We start from the raw sequence: 18,682 nt of genomic DNA, 5'->3' as shown, positions 1-18,682 counted from the left end.
TTTATGAGATATCTCATTCCCCTGTGAGGTTAGGAATCCCCTATTTTTCCATAATTGTCCGAAATCATGGGCCACCCCAAAGGCATACCTAGAGTCGGTATAGATATTGACTTTGAGATCTTTGGCCAAGATACAGGCTCGGGTGAGGGCGAATAGTTCAGCTTGTTGAGCAGAATAGGCAGTTTCAAAAGCGGCAGATTCCAAGACCTGATTCTCCTGGTTTACTATGGCGTATCCTGAGATTCGTGTACCTTCTGGATTAATAGAAGAACTTCCGTCAACATACATAATACAGTCTGGATCTTCAATTGGTACATCAACTAAATCTTCCCTGACCGACGAGGCCTCTTGAATTAAAGATAAACAGTCATGACTCGATTCTTCCTCATCTTGGGGTGGCTCGGTAAGAAAACAGGCCGGCTTAATGGCAGTACAGTGCCGAAAGGTCAGTCTTGGATTATTTAGTCGGTAGATCTCATATCTGCTTTGCCTGGCCATGGTAAGATGTTGAGTCTGCAGATGACCCAGGAGGGCAGCTATGGAGTGAGAGGTATATACAACAATATCCTGCTGGAGGGTCAGGTTGGCGGCAGATTGAAGGCTATTGTCGATGGCGGTTAATATTTGAGTACATACGGGATGTCCCAAGGCAACGGGGTCTATTTTAGAGGAGTAGTAGGCAACAGGCCTTTGTTTATCCCCGTGTTTCTGAGTTAAGACAGCGGTAGCACAATCTTTCAGGATCGTACAATACAGTTGAAAGGGTCGGTCATAGAGGGGCCGGCCCAAAGCTGGAGCTTGCAGCAGGGCTGTCTTTAGTTCCTTAAAGGCTTGGACGTCTGTGGTTTCTATTTCAAAGCTGCCTTCCTTATTTGTATACGGTGTGAGGTGCTTAGTTATCAGGGCAACATTAGGGATCCAGGATCTACAGTAATTTATCATCCCCAACCACTGCCGCATTTGTCTAGCCGTGCTAGGGACTGGAAACTGGCAAATCGGTTCGACTCGGCTCGTCTCCAAAGCTCGGTGGGTGCCTGATAAAATGATCCCAAGAAATTTGACTTGAGACTGGCCAATTTTGACCTTTGACGGGGAAACTATGTATCCCAGGGAGGACAAGTAATTCAATAACTGATTAGCATCCTCTCTATTACTTGGTTCCTCTGTGCTGGATACCAGTAAATCGTCCACATACTGAATTAAAGTGGATCCCTTAGTCAGCGTGAGGGACTGTAACTGTCTCTGCAGACACCTTGAGAATAAGGTCGGGGAGTGGATGAACCCTTGGGGAAGTCTAGTCCAGGTATATTGCTGTCCCTGGTAAGTGAAGGCGAACAGGTACTGACTCACCTGGGCTAGCGGCAAGGCGAAGAAGGCATATTGGAGGTCTATTATTGCGAAGATCTTGGCGTTTGCTGGGATTAAAGACAGTATCTGTGCTGGGTTGGGAACCAGAGCGTGCAGGGGCTGGATAATAGCATTGACAGCTCGAAGGTCTTGGACTAAACGGTATTCGTTGGGCTTGCCTGGCTTCGGGACTGCGAGGACTGGCATCGGACCAAAATCCCCTGTTCCATTAGCCCCTTAATCAGTCAGTGGATACTCGGTATTGCCTGTGATTTCAGTGGGTACTGTCGGATAGAGGGCCAGTCCACATTGCCCTGCACTGGGATCTCAATCGGATCAATGGGAGTATAACCCACTTGGGAGGGGTCCTCTGCCCACACATGAGGATCCACATAGTCAGGTATGTCAGAGCCAGTATGACGCTGCAGAGTCGTTAAGACCTTCTTGGGGTCCCCATGAAATTGGACTGTTCGGCCATGTTTTACAATTTGCACATCCCGGCTGGTAGGGTCAGCCTCATCTATGGCCTGGCGCACCATAACTCCCAAATCTTTAGCGTGGTGAGGAGCTAATACTTCACGAGCAATATGTGGTGCCACCGTTCGGGGCTGTCTCCACAGATTTTTATCCATTTCCACAAAATCTGCCTTCCCTTCCGGTCCAGTCACTCTAGCCCTTAATAGAATTCCCTTCACTTCCCCTTCGTGATCCTGATAAAAGTTCTGCAGGTCCTGATTCTTCCCACTGGGATCGTATGCTAGGGTCACGTGATAGGGTGCCTGCGGCAGGTCCAGAGACCACCACTGAGGGGTTCTAGTGGTATACTGCCGCTTAAGGGTTTCCTGTTTTACAATAATCCCATCATCTCCACACTCCAAATGCAACTGGAATTTGCAGAGGAGGTCTCTAGCCATCAAGTTACAGTCCAGATTGGTAGTGATAACAAATCGATGTTCCACCGATTCTTCCTGGTAACACACTTTAACCGGTTCTGACACCGGGAATGTAGAGACTCATTCCAGAAATCCTGAAAGTTCCTGTATTTCAGTGGAGGCAGGGAATTTAAGCTTTGATTGTACAGAAGACATGAAGGCTCCCGTATCTATCAAGAAGGGTTGCCACTGATTCAGAATTTTTAACAATATCATCGGTTCGTCGTCCGGGGAGGGTCCCTGCACAATCGAGCTATGTAGTCAATACGAATAATCGGGGGACAAAGGGGTTGTTCTGGGAGAAGTTAGTGTAAGATCCCCGTCCTCTTCCCCCCTTGTCCCCCTCCTCTTCCTCCTCTTCCTCCTTCGTGCCGACGGGAGGGACACTCTCTATTCCAATGCCCTTCTTGCCCACAAATAAAACATTCATTTCCTCTTATCCAGTCCCGACCTCTTCCCACACCATGCCAGGGACAGTAGGGCGGTCTGTAATTAGCAGGGCCCGGGCCGTTTGGGTGTTTAGTATCACCGTATCCCTGTTTATCCACCCAATCCTGCACGCAACACTGCGGTTCCATCTGGTATCCCCTTGGGTCGGGTTTTGGTCCTTCCACCCGAGACGGCTCTTCCTTTCTAGTCACGTATTCAGACTTGACCCGGGGTGGGGGCGCACCTCCCCCCTCTCCTTTCTTTTCCTGCCAGTAATATCTCACCGCCCTTTCCATCTGGGCTTTACTGTTATCTGTCCAATTCATATTATTTGTCCGGATAGCGTGAGCAATCGAATAGGGCAGGCACTGAAGTAGGATAGCGCAGAATTGAGGAGAATCCTCTCCTGCCCTGAAGGCATTATCTCCTGATTGACTCCCGTATATTTCAATAAATCTTTCCATAAATTCATCAGCAGTTTTTTCTCGCTTGGGTTTAGTTTCTAATACAGCGGCCACACTGATGGGCTTCTGAAGGGTCGTGCCGAGGGCATTAAAGATAGCGTTTAGGTGATCCTGGACATCGTTCGGGTGAGCAACCACCAATGCATCATGAGTAGCACGTCCTAGGTGAGTTAGAAATCGGGTATGTTCAGTTGGGCTCAGGGTTTGCTTTACCAAGGCCCACAGGTCCCTTGATTCTGCATTATAAACTGAAATAGTAGTTCGAAGATAATCTATAAATTTGATAGGTTCTTTTTTCCGTTTTGGTATGTTGGCCATAAGGGCCATAATTTTGTTCGGTTTCCAGGGCACATAGACATCTATGGTGGGGTGGTCTGCAGCTTGTTGTGCATCAGGGTTTGGCATTGGTCTGACAGGGAATTGGTGTCGGGACTTTGTGATCTTGGAAAATCCTAGGTCGGAGGATGATTCGGAGCTGTCTGACTGTTTGACAATTCTGCGTCTCGATCGGCGGGAGTGTTTGCTATGTCTTTCACAACTGGGACTGGTAGATTGACTCGAAGATTTACGGGACTATCTGTGATATCAAGATATAGTTCTGCCCTTTCGAGTGTGAGATCTGGTCCTCTCGGCTATATTGCTTGTGAACTGGGGATCCGAATCGCTAACAGAGGATGAGGAGTCAGTTTGGGTTTGTTGCTTTGGTGGTATGGGGTTACATTTATCTTTAACTCCTCTCGCCGGAGTGTAAGGTGGAGGGTGATGGGAAGAGGACTGGAGCAAGGGGCCAGGGGCTCCGGGATGCGCCGTTGGGCGCTGAGTCAGTGACCACTCATCAATTTCATCATCAGCCTCGGTTAACACGAAGCCAGCCATTTTACTACGTAGTCGGTTTGTATCTTTTTCAGAGGTCCCGGTGGGACTCCTAATACGTTTCTCGTGCGCGCACTCTTTCTTTAAGACATCTATGATTTTAATATGTCCTCCTTCTGTCAAGGAAAGACCTAATCTAGTAGCATTCTCCTGCCAACTCGACAGAATTGATGCATCTTTTAGCTTTTGACAGTAATGCCTCCATGTGGCTATCAAATCCCTATCTCCTTTTCCCCTTCCCTTCTTCCGAATCAACCCCTGGGCTCGTTTTACTACGTCCAAGCTTTTGGTGCCACCTAGTGGCCATTGATCATCTCCTAGTATTTTATTCAAAGTTCCAGATAACAGTCTCAATTGCTCAGCTTTTTCAGGGAATTCCTCACATAGCTTTTGTAGTGGGCTACCGGTATTCGTGATTCTATCTATATGATTACCCATCCCCGCGTCGCCCCGCGTAGGATGTCCTAATTAATCTCGATCCTCTGCGACGCCCCGCGGTGGATCCGGGTCCTAATTAATTCCGATTGTCCCCACGATGCCCCGCGGTGGTTTCAGTTATCTTACCCAGAGCCTAGGCGGATCAAGTGATATACAAGATCAACGCCGTACCCGGCGTAAGTACAATTTAAAATTTACACAGTCCCGAGGCTTAATTTACCTAACTCCCTAACCTCCGCGTTTCCCTACATGGTTCGCGCGATTCTCTCTCTCTTTCCGCGTCACCGCGCGGTTTTACTGTTCGTGTCGCCGCACGATTGGGCCTCGAACTCACACAGACACTGGGCCTCGAACCCAGGCAGGCTCTGGGCCTCGAACCCAGGCAGACTTACCTATTCTAACCTATCTTTCCGAGTCGCCGCTTGGTTTGCGTCACCGCGCAATTTCCCTATCTCTATCCCTATTCTAAGTTTGAAAGGTATTCACCAGATTGTCCTGGATCTCGTTCAGACACTACCTGAGAACCAGCGTGTGGCTAAACTTTCCTCAGACTTTTGAAACCGGGGGAAACTGGAGCAGTATTGAAAGTATACTCACTCCAGTGGCCACTTTCTCCTCGTCTCCTCCAAGGCTAGTCTGGCTCTTAATTCGCAAGTTTTCAGCAGTCGTCCGTTGAGATCCCACTTGTGACACCAAATGATAAATGTGGATTCTTTTATTTCAATCTGGTTCAGCGAAATTACTGAGTCAAATACCGTTTTTGCCTTAAACAAAGCAAGCTTTTATTTCAAAGCAAATCCCGATCGGGGACTTTATCTGACAGAAGGAATGTTCTCTGATAGATCGCACCCACTTCCTACGGACAAAGTGACGTTACATTGTAAAGGGACGACGGTTATACATTTTCGGTAAAAGATAGCAAGATACAATTAGAGTGACATCCTAGTTCAGCCTATCCTCTTTGATCCCTCTTTCCCTTTGTCCACTCATAAGCCGATCTCAGAATGGTCTGATTTTACACAAAGTCCCATTATTCCCTTACTGTTAATGTTTCAGGTTAGCAATGTGAGTTAATACGACCTTGAGGTTTTTTGCAAGCTGTGGGTTTTGTTTCAAACTGTGTTAGTATTGTAACATTTCGCAGTCTCAAGTCTGAGATGCCATGGCTATTCCTCCATGAATTCTTTGTTAACTTATACTGTCCATATATAATTCCCACGGTCTAAACTTCTCGACTTAAATGTCTGTACACATTTAATATCCATGTTCAGTATGCATTCTCAGTGGTGGGTCTATCTCGGACTCACGCTCTAACATCATTTATCGGCATCTGCACACTGGGAGGGCTGACACATTTTCCACTCGCCCTCTCCTTGCTGGGTTACTCTGGAGAATTGAGTGAAAGCTGGAACACACCTTATCTGCACCCCTCTTTCCTGAGTGTAGGCTCCTTGTACAACGCGGTCTTCACGTATTACAGGTCTATCCCCATTGTCGATCCGATGTTGTCTTATGCCAATTAATCCAACGCTGCAATTTAAGTCCACTGTTGCTCCGACTATCACCCTGAGTGTTCCTTTATCACAACTAATGTCGCCCAAGTCAGCTGGTTGTTCTCTGTAAGGAGGCGTTACTCCATATTGTTCCCACAAGAACCAGAATAATATTTCCTGGTCGTCACTGTTTAGTTAGTGACTGTCTTTTCAACTGAGCTCAGTGTTTCCATTTGCCAATACCCCCTATAACTGCATGCACACGTGTCACTTACCATTATTACCTGATGGGGGCCAGTCCATTTTGGTGAGAACCTGGGTTTATCTTCAGGTACTTGGACCTTCTGTTCCTTAGTATCATTCTCTAAGTCCTTGATTACTTACTGATCTCTAGCCTGTGCTTTTATGTCATGTAACTGCTTAGAGTTCCATCACAAACCTTCGTATCCTGTCTTTATATCGTCCTACCTCCTTGCTGCCTGTAACCAAGGCTTCTGGCAGTCTCATAGCTCTTCCGGTCATCAGTTCAAATGGCGTCAGTCCTGTCGTCCAGCTAGGGGTTGCCCTTAATTTCATCAGTATTCGGGGTAACATGTCTACCCACCCCCTTCCTGTCTCCTCGATTGCCTTGGCTAGTGATGTCTTTAAGGTCCTATTCATTCTTTCCATTAATCCGGATGACTCCGGGTGGTATGGGATATGGAATTTCTGTCTGATTCCCAGTAACGCACAGGCCTGTTTCATCACCTTCCCTGTAAAGTGTGTACCTTGATCTGAGTCCATCTGTAGTGGCGTTCCCCCTCTGGATACATGTCATTTAAGAAACATGCCTGCTAGCATCCCTCACCAGCAATGTAGGCTCGACGGTATGGGCAATACCATTGCAGGGGATTACGAGTCTAAAATAATTGGACATCCCCATAATCTCCAGAAGAACTCCACATGGAGGTTGGACATAGACCATATTTAATTCTGGGGGATTCCAATCTGGCACAGATCCAAGATTGTTCGGTTCCCGCTGTACAGATCAATAGCTTCCCAGGCGCAAAATATATTCACCTCACTAATGTCATTTATAAATTGAAACCCCAGCCCAGCGTTGAGAAGGTCTTGTTTCCGATTGGTATCATCACAGGCAGTCCCTCGAAGTGTGGGTGACTTGCTTCCAGCCAGAAAAGTGTTCAGACCAGTGTCCATATTGCCAGCGGTGATGCCCACAATGGTGAGTCCCTGGTCTTCTGCGGTCATGACTTGGGTTGAAACATAGAAACATAGAAAATAGGTGCAGGAGTAGGCCATTCGGCCCTTCTAGCCTGCACCGCCATTCAATGAGTTCATGGCTGAACATTCAACTTCAGTACCCCATTCCTGCTTTCTCGCCATACCCCTTGATCCCCCTAGCAGTAAGGACCTCATCTAACTCCTTTTTGAATATATTTAGTGAATTGGCCTCAACAACTTTCTGTGGTAGAGAATTCCACAGGTTCACCACTCTCTGGGTGAAGAAGTTCCTCCGCATCTCGGTCCTAAATGGCTTACCCCTTATCCTTAGACTGTGACCTCTGGTTCTGGACTTCCCCAACATTGGGAACATTCTTCCTGCATCTAACCTGTCTAACCCCGTCAGAATTTTATATGTTTCTATGAGGTCCCCTCTCATTCTTCTGAACTCCAGTGAATACAAGCCCAGTTGATCCAGTCTTTCTTGATAGGTCAGTCCCGCCATCCCGGGAATCAGTCTGGTGAACCTTCGCTGCACTCCCTCAATAGCAAGAATGTCCTTCCTCAGGTTAGGAGACCAAAACTGTACACAATACTCCAGGTGTGGCCTCACCAATGCCCTGTACAACTGTAGCAACACCTCCCTGCCCCTGTACTCAAATCCCCTTGCTATGAAGGCCAACATGCCATTTGCTTTCTTAACCGCCTGCTGCACCTGCATGCCAACCTTCAATGACTGATGTACCATGACACCCAGGTCTCTTTGCACCTCCCCTTTTCCTAATCTGTCACCATTCAGATAATAGTCTGTCTCTCTGTTTTTACCACCAAAGTGGATAACCTCACATTTATCCACATTATACTTCATCTGCCATGCATTTGCCCACTCACCTAACCTATCCAAGTCGCTCTGCAGCCTCACAGCATCCTCCTCGCAGCTCACACTGCCACCCAACTTAGTGTCATCCGCAAATTTGGAGATACTACATTTAATCCCCTCATCTAAATCATTAATGTACAGTGTAAACAGCTGGGGCCCCAGCACAGAACCTTGCGGTACCCCACTAGTCACTGCCTGCCATTCTGAAAAGTACCCATTTACTCCTACTCTTTGCTTCCTGTCTGACAACCAGTTCTCAATCCATGTCAGTACACTACCCCCAATCCCATGTGCTCTAACTTTGCACATCAATCTCTTGTGTGGGACCTTGTCGAACGCCTTCTGAAAGTCCAAATATACCACATCAACTGGTTCTCCCTTATCCACTCTACTGGAAACATCCTCAAAAAATTCCAGAAGATTTGTCAAGCATGATTTCCCTTTCACAAATCCATGCTGACTTGGACCTATCATGTCACCTCTTTCCAAATGCACTGCTATGACATCCTTAATAATTGATTCCATCATTTTACCCACTACCGATGTCTCTCTCCCTCCTTTTTTAAAAAGTGGGGTTACATTGGCTACCCTCCACTCCATAGGAACTGATCCAGAGTCAATGGAATGTTGGAAAATGACTGTCAACGCATCCACTATTTCCAAGGCCACCTCCTTAAGTACTCTGGGATGCAGTCCATCAGGCCCTGGGGATTTATCGGCCTTCAATCCCATCAATTTCCCCAACACAATTTCCCGGCTAATAAGGATTTCCCTCAGTTCCTCCTCCTTACTAGACCCCCCGACCCCTTTTATAACCGGAAGGTTGTTCGTGTCCTCCTTCGTGAATACCGAACCAAAGTACTTGTTCAATTGGTCCGCCATTTCTTTGTTCCCCGTTATGACTTCCCCTGATTCTGACTGCAGGGGACCTACATTTGTCTTTACTAACCTTTTTCTCTTTACATATCTATAGAAACTTTTGCAATCCGTCTTAATGTTCCCTGCAAGCTTCTTCTCATACTCCATTTTCCCTGCCCTAATCAAACCCTTTGTCCTCCTCTGCTGAGTTCTAAATTTGGTACTGGTTCTGAGACCCCTGGGTTGGGCCTGCGATTGGTGAATAATTCCCTCTGTGGTCCAACAAAACGGTGTCCCCAAAAACGTTGCATACCAACTTTTAAACCTAAAGGATCAATTTACAATAAGTGATCATTTATAATCAATTATTCCATCAGAGTGTTGCACGGCGGCAATATGAATTTAAGGAGCCTACTGTTGATCAGTGGCTTCAAATGCAATTGAATCCAGCTGCTTGAAACTGAAAGTTGATTTCCCTGTTAACCCAAAATAATAGTATTAAATTGTTCATGTGAAAAGCTTAAAATGTGATTATTAATTTGGATGGAAGAAATGAAAGACAAGTCTAACACATATGCAGAAAAAGGTGTAGGTTTTATAATAAAACGTAAAAATGATTTAATTACATTTAACCACATTCTTATTTATATTTTGTTGTTTGTATTTATTGATCTGCAGCTTGATGTGTGGTTGGGACAGGCAGCACCTTTGACGTTTGACCTGATGTAGCGCCAATTAGTGGTTCCTTAGATGTATGCGGCATCCAGTGTGACCTGGCTGAGCCGTCCTCGCAGTTTCTTTGATTTTTGAGAGTTGGTCTTTAATATATTTTGACCATAGTCAAAAACAAAACTTCCTTTTCAACTCTAGGTTCGTTTCTGTCTGGACTCTCTGGAGTTTGGAAATTGGAAGACTCAGTTCGTGTCTGTCTGGAGTTTGGATCACTCAGACTAATAAAGTTTGTCCCCCACAATGGACAAATTCAACATAAGAAAATGTAAAAATGAGCAAGGAGATATCAATGACAGTGCCACGAATAGGCCTACAACCAACACCAGTACAAGCGGTGCCAAACTAAATCCTAAAAAATCCAAAACTCAACGTCAATATATGGAAGTTTATTTGAGGTTCGGTCTTTCATGGACAGGAGAGGAAGAATGCCCCATTCCACTGTGTGTTGTGTGCGGTGAAAACTGTCGAACAGTGCAATGGTTCCCAGTAAATTGAAACGTCATTTTACTACGAAACATACACATCTTGCAACAAAAGATCAGAGTTATTTCAGAGATTGATGGCAACGCAATCAAAACAAGTGAAATATTTTGAAAAAAATGTTAAGGTGTCAGATAAGGTTCAAATTGCTTCTTATGAAGTTGCTGAATTAATAGCGCAGAAAATGAAGCCTCATACTATAGTTCAGTCACTTATTCTGTCTGCATGTCGTAACATTGTCAAAATAATTCCTGGTGATGAAGCGGAACAAGAAGTTGTAAAAACTCTGATGTCTGACGATTCAATTCAGAGAAGGATAAATGATATGTCATCTAACATTGAAGAAAATGTAGCCGGGAAAATTACAAACTTGAAAAATTTGCAAATTGACGAGTCCACCGACATTAGTGATAAAGCACAATTATTAGCATTTGTTCACTTCATTCATGAAATCGAGATATTGAACCAATTTCTGTGCTGGAGAGAACTTCCAGAAAATACTAGCGATCAAGACTTATATGATTCTGTGAATTCTTGTTTAGAAGACTTGAAAATTTCATGGGACTCATGTTGGAATCTGCACGGACAGTGCTCCATCTATGGTGCGGTGTGTCAAAGGATACATTATGCTCGCAAAAAAACATAATCCAAATATATGATTCATCCATTGCTTTTTGCATAGAGAAGCACTTGTTGCAAAGACATTACTGCTAGAATTAAAATCTAGTTAATATTGTAAATTATATAAAATCAAGACCTTTAAAAACTAGCTTGTTTAAACAGCTCTACAAAGCTATGGATGCACAACACAAATGTTTACATTTGCACACAGAGGAAAGATGGCTTTCAATGTCTTATGTCTTGTATTTGAACTTAAAGAAGAATTGTCAGTATTTTTTGAAAGAGAAGGAAACGGTACCGTTTGCAAATACCTTAAGAGTGAAATGTGGTGTGTTAAGTCAGCATATTTGGCAGGTATATTTAATTGTCTCAACAGCGTTAATACCAGTATGCAAGGGAGAAATGAAAACATTCTCACCTCTACAGATAGGCTATTAGCTTTTCAGAAAAAACTTTCTATCTGGAAAAAGAGAGCAACAGAACAAATCTTGAAATGTTCCCTTTGATACCAAATCACAGAATTAAAAAGGTTGCTCCTATCGTGATAGAGCATTTGGCATCACTGGAAACAACATCAAAAAATATTTTCCATCTTCGGATGTAGAGAAATATGATTGGATAAGAAATCCATTTTCTCCAATTAGTCCGTCAGATTTTCATTTGACATTGCAAGAAGAAGAAGAATTGACTTCTATTTCTACAGACCACGGTCTTAAAATGAAACATTCAGATATGTCTCTTGATGTGTTCTGGATTTCTATTAAAGAAGAATATCCTGATGCAGTTTTCAGCATCATATCTCTGCGAATTAAGATTTCAACTCTTACGAACATTAAATGCAAAAAATGGGGAAAACTTAGCGAACTTGAACACAAAATGAGAGTTGCCTTATCGGTTATACACCCTAATATTAGTTACACAACTAAAAACGTCAGGCTCAAGTATCACGTTAAAATACTAATAAATCTATAATTAACATGAGGAATTATTATTATAGTTTATTATTTTATTCTTTCAGAATAAAAAATAATTAATAACATACATGTGCACAATGATGTATATCTTCATATACTGTGATGAATAAAATGTTTTTCAAATTTTCTGAAACTTGCTTTTTTTTTAACCTGTGTTCACATTTTAATCCCTTCAAGTGTGTCGCCAAAACTTCTAGTGTTCAAAAGTGTGCCACCTACACAACAAGGTTGAGAACCACTGACATATAATCACTAGGCTGGTGTCTATACATGTTGGTGGGAACATAAGTTCATTAATAATACCAGCCAGGTTTATCATTGATTATATATAGTTGTCATCATGCATTCATTTATTATGTAAATTAATTGAATGCTTACATTAAATGCTGACAATATGTGATTGCTTTTATTCTGTCTTTACAAAAGAGGAGATATCTGCCAATGTCACGGTAAAGGAGAGGACTGGAGCAATTGGATGTGTTAAAATAGATGAATAGCTTGGCATTGATTCGAGTGGAGAAGTCTCCCGGTCCGGCTGGGATGCATCGTAGGTTGTTGAGGGGAGAAAGGGCTGAAATAGCGCAGGCTCTGTCCACAATTTTCCATCCTTCCTTGGATACAGGAGTGTGTTAGAAAACTGGAGGGTTGCAAACATGACATGCTGGACAATTTGATTTCGACCATCGATGAAATAACAAGGTCTGTATTAGTTTGAGGGTCTGTATTAGTTTGAGGGTCTGTATCAGTTTCAGGGTCTGTATTAGTTTGAGGGTCTGTATTAGTTTGAGGGTCTGTATTAGTTTGAGGGACTGTATTAGTTTGAGGGTCTGTATTAGTTTGAGGGTCTGTATTAGTTTGAGGGTCTGTATTAGTTTCAGGGTCTGTTAGTTTGAGGGACTGTATTAGTTTGAGGGTCTGTATTAGTTTGAGGGTCTGTATTAGTTTGAGGGTCTGTATTAGTTTGAGGGTCTGTATTAGTTTGAGGGACTGTATTAGTTTGAGGGTCTGTATTAGTTTGAGGGTCTGTATTAGTTTGAGGGTCTGTATTAGTTTGAGGGTCTGTATTAGTTTGAGGGTCTGTATTAGTTTGAGGGTCTGTATTAGTTTCAGGGTCTGTATTAGTTTGAGGGTCTGTATTAGTTTGAGGGTCTGTATTAGTTTGAGGGTCTGTATTAGTTTCAGGGTCTGTATTAGTTTGAGGGACTGTATTAGTTTGAGGGGCTGTATTAGTTTGAGGGCTGTATTAGTTTGATGGACTGTATTAGTTTGATGGACTGTATTAGTTTGAGGGTCTGTATCAGTTTCAGGGTCTGTATTAGTTTGAGTGTCTGTATCAGTTTCAGGGTCTGTATTAGTTTCAGGGTCTGTATTAGTTTCAGGGTCTGTATTAGTTTGAGGGTCTGTATTAGTTTGAGGGTCTGTATTAGTTTCAGGGTCTGTATTAGTTTGAGGGTCTGTATTAGTTTGAGGGCTGTATTAGTTTGAGGGCTGTATTAGTTTGAGGCTCTGTATTCGTTTCATGGACTATATTATTTTGATGGACTATTATTTTGATGGACTGTATTAGTTTGAGGGACTGTATTAGTTTGAGGGACTATATTAGTTTGAAGGGCTGTATTAGTTTGAGGTTCTGTATTAGTTTGATGGACTGTATTAGTTTGAGGGACTGTATTAGTTTGAGGGGCTGTATTAGTTTAAGCGTCTGTATTAGTTTGAGGGTCTGTATTAGTTTGAGTGACTGTATTAGTTTGAAGGTCTGTAATAGTTTGATGGACTATATTATTTTGATGGACTGTATTAGTTTGATGGACTGTATCAGTTTGAGGATCTCTGTTAGTTTGACGGAGTGTATTCGTTTGAAGGGCTTTATTAGTTTGAGGGACAGTATTAGTTTGAGGGACTTAGTTTGAGTTTGAGACCTTAAACAATTATTTTGCTTCCGTCTTCACAGTGAAAGACACAAAAACCATGCCAAATATTGCTGGTCATAGGAATGTGGGAAGGGAGGACCTTGAGATGATCACTATCACTCGGGAGGTAGTGCTGGACAGACTAATGGGACTGAAGGTAGACAAGTCCCCTGGTCCTGATGAAATGCATCTTAGGGTATTAAAAGAGATGGCAGAATTTATAGCAGATGCATTTGTTATAATCTACCAAAATTCTCTGGACTCTGGGGAGGTACCAGCGGATTGGAGAGCAGCTAATGTAACGCCTCTGTTTAAAAAAGGGGGCAGGCAAAAGGCAGGTAACTACAGGCCGGTTAGTTTAACATCTGTAGTGGGGAAAATGCTTGAAACTATCATTAAGAAAGAAATAGCGGGACATCTGGATAGGAATAGTACAATCAAGCAGACGCAACATGGATTCATGAAGGGGAAATCATGTTTAACTAACTTACTGGAATTCTTTGAGGATATAACGAGCATGGTGGATAGAGGTGTACCGATGGATGTGGTGTATTTAGATTTCCAAAAGGCATTCGATAAGGTGCCACACAAAAGGTTACTGCAGAAGATAAAGGTACGCGGAGTCAGAGGAAATGTATTAGCATGGATAGAGAATTGACTGGCGAACAGAAAGCAGAGAGTTGGGATAAATGGGTCCTTTTCGGGTTGGAAATCGGTGGTTAGTGGTGTGCCACAGGGTTCAGTGCTGGGACCACAACTGTTTACAATATACATAGATGACCTAGAGGAGGGGACAGAGTGTAGTGTAACAAAATTTGCAGATGACACAAAGATTAGTGGGAAAGCGGGTTGTGTAGAGGACACAGAGAGGCTGCAAAGAGATTTGGATAGGTTAAGCGAATGGGCGAAGGTTTGGCAGATGGAATACAATGTCGGAAAGTGTGAGGTCATCCACTTTGGGAAAAAAACAGTAAAAGGAAATATTATTTGAATGGGGATAAATTACAACATGCTGCGGTGCAGAGGGACCTGGGGGTCCTTGTGCACGGATCCCAAAAAGTTAGTTTGCAGGTGCAGCAGGTAATCAGGAAGGCGAATGGAATGTTGGCCTTCATTGCAAGAGGGATGGAGTACAAAAGCAGGGAGGTCCTGCTGCAACTGTATAGGGTATTGGTGAGGCCGCACCTGGAGTACTGCGTGCAGTTTTGGTCACCTTACTTAAGGAAGGATATACTAGCTTTGGAGGGGGTACAGAGACGATTCACTAGGCTGATTCCGGAGATGAGGGGGTTACCTTATGATGATAGATTGAGTAGACTGGGTCTTTACTCGTTGGAGTTCAGAAGGATGAGGGGTGATCTTATAGAAACATTTAAAATCATGAAAGGGATAGACAAGATAGAGGCAGAGAGGTTGTTTCCACTGGTCGGGGAGACTAGAACTAGGGGGCACAGCCTCAAAATACAGGGGAGACAATTTAAAACCGAGTTGAGAAGGAATTTCTTCTCCCAGAGGGTTGTGAATCTGTGGAATTCTCTGCCCAAGGAAGCAGTTGAGGCAAGCTCATTGAATGTATTCAAGTCACAGATAGATAGATTTTTAACCAATAAGGGAATTAAGGGTTATGGGGAGCGGGCGGGTAAGTGGAGCTGAGTCCACGGCCAGATCAGCCATGATCTTATTGAATGGCGGAGCAGGCTCGAGGGGCTAGATGGCCTACTCCTGTTCCTCATTCTTATGTTCTTATGACTGTATTAGTTTGATGGACTGTATTAGTTTGAGGGACTGTATTAGTTTGAGGGACTGTATTAGTTTGAGGGGCTGTATTAATTTGATGGACTGTATTAGTTTGATGGACTGTATTAGTTTGAGGGACTGTATTAGTTTGAGGGACTGTATTAGTTTGATGGACTGTATTAGTTTGATGGACTGTATTAGTTTGAGGGACTGTATTAGTTTGAGGGACTGTATTAGTTTGAGGGACTGTATTAGTTTGAGGGACTGTATTAGTTTGAGGGACTGTATTAGTTTGAGGGGCTGTATTAATTTGATGGACTGTATTATGTTGATGGACTGTATTAGTTTTAGTTTGAGGGGCTGTATTAGTTTGAGGGGCTGTATTAGTTTGATGGACTGTATTAGTTTGAGGGGCTGTATTAGTTTGAGGAACTGTATTAGCTTGAGGGTCTGTATGAGTTTGATGGAGTGTATTAGTTTGAGGGACTGTATTTGTTTGAGGGTCTGTTTTAGTTTGATGGACTGTGTTAGTTTGAGGGACTGTATTTGTTTGAGGGTCTGTATTAGTTTGAGGGACTGTATTAGATTGAGGGGCTGTATTAGTTTGAGGGACTGTATTAGTTTGAGTGACTATGAGTTTGATGGACTGTATTAGTTTGAGGGACTGTATTTGTTTGAGGGTCTGTTTTAGTTTAGAAACATAGAAACATAGAAAATAGGTGCAGGAGTAGGCCATTCAGCCCTTCTAGCCTGCACCGCCATTCAATGAATTCATGGCTGAACATGAAACTTCAGTACCCGCTTCCTGCTTTCTCGCCATACCCCTTGATCCCCCGAGTAGTAAGGACTTCATCTAACTCCCTTTTGAATATATTTAGTGAATTGGCCTCAACTACTTTCTGTGGTAGAGAATTCCACAGGTTCACCACTCTCTGGGTGAAGAAGTTTCTCCTCATCTCGGTCCTAAATGGCCTACCCCTTATCCTTAGACTGTGACCCCTGGTTCTGGACTTCCCCAACATTGGGAACATTCTTCCTGCATCTAACCTGTCTAAACCCGTCAGAATTTTAAACGTTTCTATGAGGTCCCCTCTCATTCTTCTGAACTCCAGTGAATACAAGCCCATTTGATCCAGTCTTTCGTGATAGGTCAGTCCCGCCATCCCGGGAATCAGTCTGGTGAACCTTCGCTGCACTCCCTCAATAGCAAGAATGTCCTTCCTCAAGTTAGGAGACCAAAACTGTACACAATACTCCAGGTGTGGCCTCACCAAGGCCCTGTACAACTGTAGCAACACCTCCCTGCCCCTGTATTCAAATCCCCTCGCTATGAAGGCCAACATGCCATTTGCTTTCTCAACCGCCTGCTGTACCTGCATGCTAACCTTCAATGACTGATGTACCATGACACCCAGGTCTCGTTGCACCTTCCCTTTTTCTAATCTGTCACCATTCAGATAATAGTCTGTCTCTCTGTTTTTACCACCAAAGTGGATAACCTCACATTTATCCACATTATACTTCATCTGCCATGCATTTGCCCACTCACCTAACCTATCCAAGTCACTCTGCAGCCTAATAGCATCCTCCTCGCAGCTCACACTGCCAACCAACTTAGTGTCATCCGCAAATTTGGAGATACTGCATTTAATCCCCTTGTCTAAATCATTAATGTACAATGTAAACAGCTGGGGCCCCAGCACAGAACCTTGCGGCACCCCACTAGTCACTGCCTGCCATTCTGAAAAGTACCCGTTTACTCCTATTCTTTGCTTCCTGTCTGACAACCAGTTCTCAATCCATGTCAGCACACTACCCCCAATCCCATGTGCTTTAACTTTGCACATTAATCTCTTGTGTGGGACCTTGTCGAAAGCCTTCTGAAAGTCCAAATATACCACATCAACTGGTTCTCCTTTGTCCACTTTACTGGAAACATCCTCAAAAAATTCCAGAAGATTTGTCAAGCATGATTTCCCTTTCACAAATCCATGCTGACTTGGACCTATCATATTACCTCTTTCCAAATGCACTGCTATGACATCCTTAATAATTGATTCCATCATTTTACCCAGTACTGAGGTCAGGCTGACCGGTCTATAATTCCCTGTTTTCTCTCTCCCTCCTTTTTTAAAAAGTGGGGTTACATTGGCTACCCTCCACTCCATAGGAACTGATCCAGAGTCAATGGAATGTTGGAAAATGACTGTCAATGCATCCACTATTTCCAAGGCCACCTCCTTAAGTACTCTGGGATGCAGTCCATCAGGCCCTGGGGATTTATCGGCCTTCAATCCCATCAATTTTCCCAACACAATTTCCCGACTAATAAAGATTTCCTTCAGAGCCCCCTCCTTACTAGACCCTCTGACCCCTTTTATATCCGGAAGGTTGTTTGTATCCTCCTTAGTGAATACCGAACCAAAGTACTTGTTCAATTGGTCTGCCATTTCTTTGTTCCCCGTTATGACTTCCCCTGATTCTGACTGCAGGGGACCTACGTTTGTCTTCACCAACCTTTTTCTCTTTACATACCTATAGAAACTTTTGCAATCCACCTTAATGTTCCCTGCAAGCTTCTTCTCGTACTCCATTTTCCCTGCCCTAATCAAACCCTTTGTCCTCCTTTGCTGAGTTCTAAATTTCTCCCAGTCCCCAGGTTCGCTGCTATTTCTGGCCAATTTGTATGCCACTTCCTTGGCTTTAATACTATCCCTGATTTCCCTTGATAGCCACGGTTGAGCCACCTTCCCTTTTTTATTTTTACGCCAGACAGGAATGTACAATTGTTGTAATTCATCCATGCGGTCTCTAAATGTCTGCTATTGCCCATCCACAGTCAACCCCCTAAGTATCATTCGCCAATCTATCCTAGCCAATTCACGCCTCATACCTTCAAAGTTACCCTTCTTTAAGTTCTGGACCATGGTCTCTGAATTAACTGTTTCATTCTCCATCCTAATGCAGAATTCCACCATATTATGGTCACTCTTCCCCAAGGGGCCTCGCACAATGAGATTGCTAATTAATCCTCTCTCATTACACAACACCCAGGACTTTGTTAGTTTGAGGGACTGTATTATTTTGAGTGACTGTATGAGTTTGATGGACTGTATTAGTTTGAGGGACTGTATTAGTTTGAGGGACTGTATTAGTTTGATGGACTGTATTAGTTTGAGCGCCTGTATTAGTTTGAGGGTCTGTATTAGTTTGATGGACTGTATTAGTTTGAGGGACTGTATTAGTTTGAGGGACTGTATTAGTTTGAGTGTCTGTGTTCGTTTAGGGGTCTG

The 18,682-nt window shown here is 43.5% G+C and overlaps 1 long non-coding RNA gene across 1 annotated transcript in view; it reads left to right on the top strand.

Moving 5' to 3' along the window:
* Positions 1 to 11,806, top strand: part of LOC139264049 (uncharacterized) — a 115,651-nt gene extending 103,845 nt beyond the window's left edge. The window contains exon 3 of the long non-coding RNA XR_011593290.1: positions 9,806 to 11,806. This is a non-coding gene — a long non-coding RNA (uncharacterized lncRNA). The remainder of the gene's footprint in view (positions 1 to 9,805) is intronic.
* Positions 11,807 to 18,682: the final 6,876 nt, after the last annotated feature.

Source organism: Pristiophorus japonicus, chromosome 5 (assembly GCF_044704955.1).
Source record: "Pristiophorus japonicus isolate sPriJap1 chromosome 5, sPriJap1.hap1, whole genome shotgun sequence".
Lineage (NCBI taxonomy): Eukaryota > Metazoa > Chordata > Chondrichthyes > Pristiophoridae > Pristiophorus > Pristiophorus japonicus.
Note: the sequence above shows the minus strand (reverse complement) of the source record. Positions and strands in the feature narration are given on the sequence as shown.